Source organism: Tupaia chinensis, unplaced genomic scaffold, assembly GCF_000334495.1.
Source record: "Tupaia chinensis unplaced genomic scaffold, TupChi_1.0 Scaffold000161_1, whole genome shotgun sequence".
NCBI lineage: Eukaryota > Metazoa > Chordata > Mammalia > Scandentia > Tupaiidae > Tupaia > Tupaia belangeri.
In genome coordinates this window covers 2,476,900-2,483,204 of record NW_006159632.1, presented here as the reverse complement: position 1 = coordinate 2,483,204, position 6,305 = coordinate 2,476,900, and positions in this window count along the sequence as shown.

The following is a 6,305-nucleotide window of genomic DNA, read 5'->3' as shown; positions in this document are numbered from 1 at the left end:
TGGGCGTGTCGTGGTTCCGAAGGGGGGGGGGGGGGGGTGCACAACAGTGGCCTTGCCAACGTGTTGATCCAACCGGAAGTAGAGCTCAAAGGTCGGGGGGCTCAGACAGATCCTGGGGCCTCACCGGGTCGGACTCCTCCAATCGACCGCTGCAACCATCGCGAAGATGCTGTGGACTGTGGTTCAGATCATCAGAATGTGAAAGGGGAAACCAGAATTATGAGAAAGGAACCATATTCTATTTTTTAAAAAAGAATAAGCATATGTGAAAAAAGATCAAATATAACTTCCAGAAATAAAATTTATATCATTAAAAATAAAAACTAAGAAGTGGATTAAAGATCAGCCTCTTGATCCCTGCAGCAGTTTGGAGGGTGATAATCTAGAATGTAGCCCAGAAAGATAAAAGGATTTTTTTAAGAGAGACTTTTGCTATATGGCACATGCGCTTGCTGGAGACAGACACAGAGACAGAAAGCGAGAACTCACCCCCAGAGAGATGGACGCACCACACCCCCTTCTCCGCTCTCCCCCTGGGGCCTTAGGCATGCACCTGTGCCTGATGTGAGTCTCAAGCCGCCAGGCCCAGGACGCAAACCGTGGCTGGCCATGTGGGAGTCCAGTGACATAACCACTATGCCATCTGCTAGTCCCTACATGGATTTTTTTAGTGAGAGAGAACTCAGAGATGTGAATGATGAAATGAGAGGCGAATATGCATTGCGTGGGAACTCCAAAGAGAATGCAGCGTGGGGCGATTTTAAAATGGTAGTAGCTGAGCGTTTTCCCAAACAGGATGAAAATCAGATTCAGGAAGTGCAATTAGTCCAAAGCAAGACACAGAGAAAGAGACCTTCGAAGGAAAAACTGCCTGATGAGCAAAACTGATCAAGAAAACTGTAAAATTAATAAAGATTACTTTCAAGAAACAACAGTTAGCTTGACAGCAGGTTTCTCAGCGACAGTGGAAGCTGGCGGGCCATTCGTGAGGTGCTGGGAGATGACCAATGGCCCCGCTAGGCTTGCAGGCTAGGCACAGTGAAGAAAAGCCTCAGGCTGAGCGGCGGCCATGCCCAGGGCTCCTCACGAGGAGTTTCACATGCGAGGAGGCCAGAGCTAGCCCCGAGGGGTGGCCGGGCAGTCGCACCGTGGCAGACCACGCGTGGCCCAGCCGCACTCACCAGTGTGAAGGCCTTTGCACTTTTGAATGAGCTGGGCAGTCCTATTCTTCACTGGGCTTTACAAATTACCATCCACATATAGCCCTGGAGACCTGCTCGCACTCAGGACAAGGGGGCGAGCGCGGGCACAGTATGGGTGGGCAAGGTCACACACCAAAGCACACGTGCAGGAAGCCCCAGGTCCCACAGCCTGAGGGACAGAGGTCTGAGCAAGCACATCTGACCGGCTCCTCCAACAGAAAGTGCTGCCGCGCCTTGAACGTGAAAGGGGAGGGGAAAGCCGGTACCAGCAGGGTGATCACAGGAAGGAGTCAGAGCCACTAAGAGCCAACATCTGGGAAGCCTGGGGACAACGGCTGCACACTGAGGGTCTGCGCTCGAAAGCGGAGTGGGCGGAGAGGCAGAGCGGGGCTCGATGGAAGACGAACGTCTTTCCTAACACGGCTGCACGGCGTCCTCTGTGGCGTATGGGTGTGAAGCGGGTAGCTAGAGACACGGCCATGCCCGTGGAACACAGCCCAAGCGGGAAGGACCTCGTGACAGGTCCAAAGAGGAAAAGCCGCCGTGAAAGCTCTCAGGATGAGTCCAACTGTCCCATCCTTCTGCTGTCAGAGGGTTCCGGAGATGTTGGACGGACAAGTATTCACATGGGACTATCTGATTCGTTATTTTGCCAAAGGCTCAAATTTACGGCCTTAAATAATAGTAGGTGGCAGTCTTTCAAGCCCCGCCTGGCTAGTGCCCCGCCGTCAGGAGAGTAGAGCTGGCGGGTCCGCTGGTGCTGTGGCCACAGCCATCTGGGCCATTCAGCACAAAAGCACCCCAGCACCCATTCGGTAACCCCGTTTTCAGGACTAGAAATCCAGAGCTGCAGAGTGCATAGCTTTATAATAACAAACTAACAGGGAACTTTCCCCCTGAGTTTCAGAGACTGTGGAGTGGGAGGAGCTGGACAGTGAGCTGCGGGGACAAGGTGGTGACCGAGGAAGCAGGGGGGCACGGTGTTCTCAGGGCTGGGCTCAGACGCCCGGTTCGTAGTGGATCTGGGAATTACAAGGCCAGGCCAGTGGGGATCGGGGGGCCTTCAAAAGGCCGATGGAAAACGCATATTGTGAAAAAATTATGAATTTCAATTTTTTGTCACTGAAATAAACTCATACTTTAATTCCATTTCTCCATGAAATTTTCAAAGCCCCTTCTAATTTTTCAGGAGATGCCTGTGACTTTGTCGAGGTAAAAGTGGAGATTTTCTAGAAAATGAAATGTATGAGCATTTGTAATGAAGTTGGTTGGCTGTAGGTAAAGATCTCCCTCATGCAAGTCATTTTCACACCAGAACTGGAGGCGAGGCGTCCCCTCCCGGGAAGCAGTGTTTCTACGGCAATCTAGTCTTCGGCCGCCCAGGGCCGCATTCCCACGCACGGTGCGCGACGTGGCTGCCCATCTGAACGTACTCCCGTGTCACCACCGCAGGCCCGGCATGTGAAGCCAGCGCTGACGCTGTGGCCGATGCAGGGACACAGCTGCTGTCGCCGTGCAGCGAGACTTGCAGAGTGGAGTCAGTGGCCGAGGGGTGGAGGAGACCAGCTCGCAAGTCAGCCTCACTCTTCGGGAGCTGGGAGTTTAAGACCCGGGAAAGGGGTGGCGAGGGGAGGAAGGTACAGTTTTTCTCAAAAGCCAGGAAATTCCTTTGAATCCAAGATCCGCCTTCTCTTTCTCCTTCTCAGGCCCCTGTGGTGGCTGTCCAGGAGACCGGACTGTCATGGCGCTAGTGGGCGTGTCATTTATATGCTAACGAAACAACAATGAGGTCTGAGGTCTTCCAGAGGCCCTTGTGGTGGCCTTGACTCTCCTGGTCCAGGCTGGTTCTTGGCCAGGCGCGCGGTTGTGGTCTCCAGCACAAGCCCTGTTAGCCAAAGAGAGACGCAGTCGGAGGGCAGGTGGGAGCGACGGAGGAGAGGGACACGGGACTGGCGGTCCTGGCCGCTATCTCCCTCCAGGGCAGCGCGGGGTGGAGGTGGAGGTGGAGGACAGAGGGCTGAGATGGAGACAGGAAGGGTCAGCTAGACACAAAGACGGCTTCTCCCCACGCCACCTCCTAGATTCGCGGCCTCTGCCTCTGAAGATCCCTTCGGACCAGGCCAGGCTTCCTCTGCACGCATGGCCATGTAGGGTATCGAGTCCTCGGTGGCACGTCCCCAACATTTGCGTCTCTGTGCTCAGGAGCGAGCTTTGGTGTGAACAAAAACGGCCTCTTCCTGCCACTTTCCCATGGGGGCAGGCTGGGGCCTAGCAGTGCTTTGCTGGTCGGCTGGAGCTGGAAGCCTGGACAGACAGCTCCGAGAGATGCCTTCTCAGCATGAGCCGCAGCCGGGAAACCTCCTGGAAAATGGGAAGTGAGTGGTCGCTAAGGGTGAGGCCCAGTGAGAGGTCGCGGTCACTGGGGCAGTGAAGACGAGGAGACAGCAGGCAGCAACGTCCCAGCCATGGAGAGACGTGTTCGCAACTTCCCCCAGGCTGGGTCTGGCTTGCACGCAGGGCTGGTGAGCAGCAGGGCCAGCAGGCAAACTTTCAGTGGCAAGCCCTCACATGCTGCTGGGAGCAGGTGTCCGTGGGGAAGGCAGTCTTTTCAGGCGTGGTACAGAGGTGCGGGAACCCTGTGGGCATTCCAGAAGGTTGCAGGTGGGATGGGACAAATCAGAAAGCACTTTGACCCAGGAAGTGAAATCCACACCCTGCGTGGCGCTCACTGCTGGCCTTGGCGTGACCGCCCCTGGGCGAGTTGCTGGAGGACTGACCATTCAAGAGGCATTGCCATGCTGAGGGCCGTCTCTACCCCACCTGCTCTTCCTCCCATCAAAATGAAATTTCTGTACTGGCGGCGTGGACCTGCTCTGTGGAAGAGGAAGCCTTTGGCCAGGTCCACAGCGGCCCAGCAAGCCCTGTGCGGACCGGTAACACGGCCTGCACAGGGGATGCTCTGCCCCGCGGAGGGAAGATGCGCGTACGTGCATCGGCACAGGCACGCCCCGTGCGGTGAGACAGGTCAGAGGAGCCCGCTGTTCTGGACCCTTTGCCTCCACCCAGCAGGCCGGACCAAAAGTCAAAATGAAGTCACACTAAAGTTCAGGACCCAACGGAAACCAAGCTGTTATCTGACCTCCCAAGAAATCAGGAGAGAAAAGAGTCGAATTTCCCAAACAGGCCAGTTGTAATGCCCGCTGCCCTTGATCCTCACTGTGGAAAAAGCCTGGGGTGATCCGATGTGCTCGGCACAGGGAAAAGGAGCCTGGCGAAACTTGGCGTTTGTCCCTTTGCTGTCCCGTCCCTGCCTCATAAGGAAAGCGCCCTTGACTGGACCAGCCTTTTGTCCTGGGTCTGCTCCCCCCAGCCCTCTCCTGCCCCACCACAGGAACATGCGACCCGTTTTCTGGAATACAGTGCTGCCTGATTTTAGAACTGCAAATAAAGTCAGTTAAGATATTTAAAGCCAAATTTGTTGTATTTTTGCCCTTTCATGCTGCCAAGGAAAAATCTGTTGTAAATATTTTCACACACACAAAAAAAGACCTTCACGGTGCACCATGTGAGGAGCTGAAGATGAAGGTCTAAAGCCAGAATTGCATGTTCTTTTTTTTGGACAGATTTCTGCTATTGGGCGTGCGCTTGCCAGAAAGAGAGAGACAGAGACAGAAAGTGAGAAATCACTCCCCAGGGGGATGGCCACTCCACAGTCTCTTGTCCTTCATTCTCCTCTCAGGATCTTGGGCATGCATTCACGTGCACCCAGCATGAATTTTTAAGCCACCAGGTCTGAGATTTGAACCGTGGTTGACTATGTAGGAGTCCAGCAACATAACCATTTACGTCATCTGCTGGTCACCATGAGTGCATGGTCTTAAAACCTCATAGGTGGGGGCCCAGCAGGTGGTGTGGTGGTCAAGGCACTGGACTTCCACATGGCTGATGGTGCTTCAAGTCCCAGACCTGGCAGAGTGAAAATCGCTCTGGGTGTCTGTGCATGTGCCCAAGATCCCAGGAAAAAAGTGGAGGAGAGGGGACTGTGGCATGGCCACCCTCCCTAGGGGGTGATTTCCCACTTTCCCTCTGTCTCTCCGGCAGCACGCATGCCCTTTGGCAAAAACCTTCACGGGCAGTGATGAAGTAGAAAGCTACTTTGCATTTTGTCGAAAGCGTCTGAGGCCTGAGCTCCAAGGGGAGGGCCAGACTGCCACGGACCCGGGCGGCCTCCCGGGCAGTGCGGCCCAGGAAGGTGAGTCACCACCCAGCAGCCCAGACCGCCTCGGCTGCGTCTCACTTCTCCTTCCACCACCACCAGAGCGGGAGGCTGCGGAGGGCCGGAGGCGGGAGCCAGGCAGAGGGACAACACTGTTGCCATGTACCGGGGCAGAGAAGCAACTGCCTGCCAGAGAGGAGAGGGCGGGCTCGACCTTGGGTGCCAATCCCGGCCCCTTGGGACAGTCGACCGGGCTCTCGCCGAGCGGCCGAGGACCAGTCCCGCTGCTGCTTGCACAAGGCCTGGGGCCTTGTGGACACAGATGCCCTTCTTCCCAGGATTTCTGAGTGCGGGAGGGCACTAGCTGGCAGCAACTTCCCCACTGAAGCTCTTGGGAAGCGGCAGTCCCCACCCACTGCGGCGCCCTCTGGCCTGAAGCCACCAGCAATGGGCCGGAGAGGACCAGGGCTGGGGTCGTGACGCCACCACAGCTGCCACTGCCGTCCTCCAGCCCTGCGTCCCCACTGGGCCTTCAGCCCCTGAGGCTGCCCCTTAGCAGGCCGGAACCCTCAGATCCACTAGGCACAGGGGCATTGAGGTGGGCAGGAATAGACAGGGCAGTGCAGGAGAAGAAGCCGGGCCTGTCAATGGACAGGACGTTTCAAAGTTGAATCCTTTCTTCAAACCAAAGCTTGCTGGGAAACCCATGCACAAGCAGGTGTGGCCAGCAAGGGGGGCAGCCTGGAGCTCCCCCTCTTCCCCATCCTCCTCCTCCCCCCTCCTCTCCCTCCTCCTCCCCCTCTTCCTCCCTCCTCCTCCTCCTCCTCCCCCTCCCTCTCCTCCTCCTCCCTCCTCGTCCTCCACCCCCGGCTCTAGGTGGGCCACTG